Source organism: Echinops telfairi, unplaced genomic scaffold (genome assembly GCF_000313985.2).
Source record: "Echinops telfairi isolate 266 unplaced genomic scaffold, ASM31398v2 ScPeMD7_18;HRSCAF=68, whole genome shotgun sequence".
NCBI classification, from domain to species: Eukaryota; Metazoa; Chordata; class Mammalia; order Afrosoricida; family Tenrecidae; genus Echinops; species Echinops telfairi.
Genome location: NW_022103915.1, coordinates 72835742 through 72838432, shown reverse-complemented (window position 1 = coordinate 72838432; position 2691 = coordinate 72835742). Strand labels below are relative to the sequence as shown.

The 2691-nt window shown below is 42.0% G+C and overlaps 1 pseudogene; it reads left to right on the top strand.

Moving 5' to 3' along the window:
- Positions 1 to 2280: 2280 nt before the first annotated feature.
- LOC101649777 overlaps positions 2281 to 2691 on the top strand; it is an 18829-nt pseudogene continuing 18418 nt past the window's right edge.

The window sequence follows — 2691 nt, the reverse complement described above, 5'->3', positions numbered from 1 at the left end:
TTTGAAAATAATATTTGTATCCCAGACCCTTATTGTTTAGCTGCCAATGTTGCTCTGGTATCATCCCCACACCTTGAAGAAGAACAGTCAGAGGGAGAAGGCCTTGGATTTATATTCTTTGGTGGTCTAGCTGCCTGGTGATGCTCGCTTCCAAGAATGGTGAATGGAGTGGTCACAGAGGGTTAGGCTTGAATGGGGAGGAACAGTCACCCAGCATGAAATCCCTGTGCAGTGCTAAAGATGATGTCACTGCCCTGTGGTTGCAGTCAAGGCGGGCTGAGAACTCTGAGCCTGAAAGCCACAGGAATGGAGCTGTCAGGGAAAATATAGGTGGCTCAGACAAAACTGGCCATTACATAATCACTGAATAATATTTTAGTGTACATATATATACTTATATATGTACACTGAATAATATTTTAGTGTACATATATATACTTATATATGTATATTAGTATATATGTGTATGTGTGTTACTTCCCTAATAAATCCCTTAATTGTATTATCTGTGATTTCTGTTACCAGATTCTGTTGTCAGAAGCTTCTAACTTCCTTTGATGACAGGAGGGTAAGAGGCTGATAACTATGAAGTAGAAGTCAGGCATACCTCCTCTCTGTCACCTTTAATATATATATTATATATTTAATATATATATACACACACACACACATATATTCCTGACAAACTTTAGAACATGCATATACCTAAAAAGATTGGTTGGTTATCTAATATTCAAATATAAGTATCTTCTCTATTTTTCTTCCTTTTCTTCTCTCTCGCTTTCTTTTTGTTTATTAATCTGGCAAACTTACATAAGAAGGTAAGTGTTGGCAGAACGAGGAGAAAAAAACAGGCAACAAGAAGAAAACGGTGGGACCTGAATGACTCCCAAATGTTTCCGACCTATGAACCTCGAATACTAGCCTAAGTAAGACAGACTACACCCTTCACATCTGGGAGGCATGACGGAGAATTCAGGACCAAAGAAGTGAGAATGCGATTGTCCTGTGGAAGCAGCCTGTCAGTTCGCTGTACGGTGCTACCTTGCGTGTTGCCGCGTGCTGGAAGCTCTGTCCCCAGTACTGCAAACACCAGTAGAGCCACCGAGGTTGGGCAGCTTACAACAGAGCTGCCCAACTAACCTGAAGGAGGAGAAAGGCCTGAGGTTCCACCCCCCAAATTAGCCAGTGAGAACCCTCTGAGAAGATGGGGCCCTCAGAACACACAGTGGCCACGATGGGGGGAGCGTGTTGACAGTTCTGAAGGTAGGGCAGGACCAGACAATGTTTCTCTCTGTTCTCAGTGGGATTGCCAGGAGCTGGAACAATTAACAACATGTTATCGGTGTTTCTCTATGCTATCTATCTCCCATATGGTTTATGAATCCCCTAGGATTCATAGAAACCCTGACTCTGGCTACACGACCAAGTGAAAAATAAATGTTGTTGGCAGAACAGTCACTGAAAATGTTAATAGAGATTATTCCGAGACTAGAAGTGTCAATGGGAGAGTGTGTGCCTTTTTTTAATTATTGGCATATAATTCGCATATCGTACAACTCAATAGTTCAATCACATCAAGCAGAGTTGTGCAATCATCACCAAAATAAATTTTAGAACATTGTCTTCATTCTTATCATTATTAGCTCCCCATTTCTCCCTCAACCTCCCCTGCCCCAGGGAACCATTAATGCAGTTACTATCTCTATAGATTTACCTATCCTGGATTTCATATATGGAAAATCAATTTTTAAATGTCTTTCTAAACTACAGACCTTAAGACTATATACATTTTGAAAGCATTTATTGAGAAATTACTTTTGTAATTTAAAAACAAATTAAATGAATACGTTAGAAAAGTATATGTCAATATGGAAAAGAAAGGAGAAAGCCCAGGCAACTGTGATCAAATGCAAATGGGATTGTGAAAAATGTCCATGACCTTACTGGCAAAATTAATTTGCTTTCATCAAAGCAAAACAAACAAACAAAACCCTCTCTCAAAAGAAGAGGAAGCAAGGTGGAGTGAAGGATAAATATACTATAATCTGCAAGTGACTGAAAAAATATGTTTGGCTTTGTCCTTTAGATTTGCTCGGTCCCCATACATTGTTTTCTTATGCTTCAAATTCTTCATTTCCCAGAGGAAAGCAATCGACATGCTAGCACAAGGTGGCCTTTTTGGAAGCTGGGATTTTCAAGATAAGCAATGCAAACTTTGGGTGGTGAGGAGCCACAGCACACAGCTTTCTTCAGTGTGCAAGCTTCCTGTACTGCGGAATGTGGACGTGTGAAATCACCAGCCACTGGATCTGCGATAACTTAATAGCACGACCAATCCTCACCCCGCCTCCTTCCCCGCACCAAGTTCCAGTTTCACATGGGCTGCTGACTGGGCGCTGCACAAGGAGGAGGAAGCAGACCTGTGAACGAGGCGGCCATGTGCTTCAAACAGATGGAAGTGCCTTTACGCGTATGTGGTAATAACGCTAGGAGGATACCGAAAGAATGGTCCCGATCTTGCATTTAGTTGTCTCCGTGCGCCCTGGGTCCCGTATGTACGGATAACAATTTAGAAGGCCTTCCCTTGTCGGGGCAGTGAGCCACTATGGTCCTCTGGACTGGAGGATGAGCTGCATTTGGCAGCAAGGTTGCGTCTGCTCTCGCCTCTGAACTGAAAGGGTTAAAAAA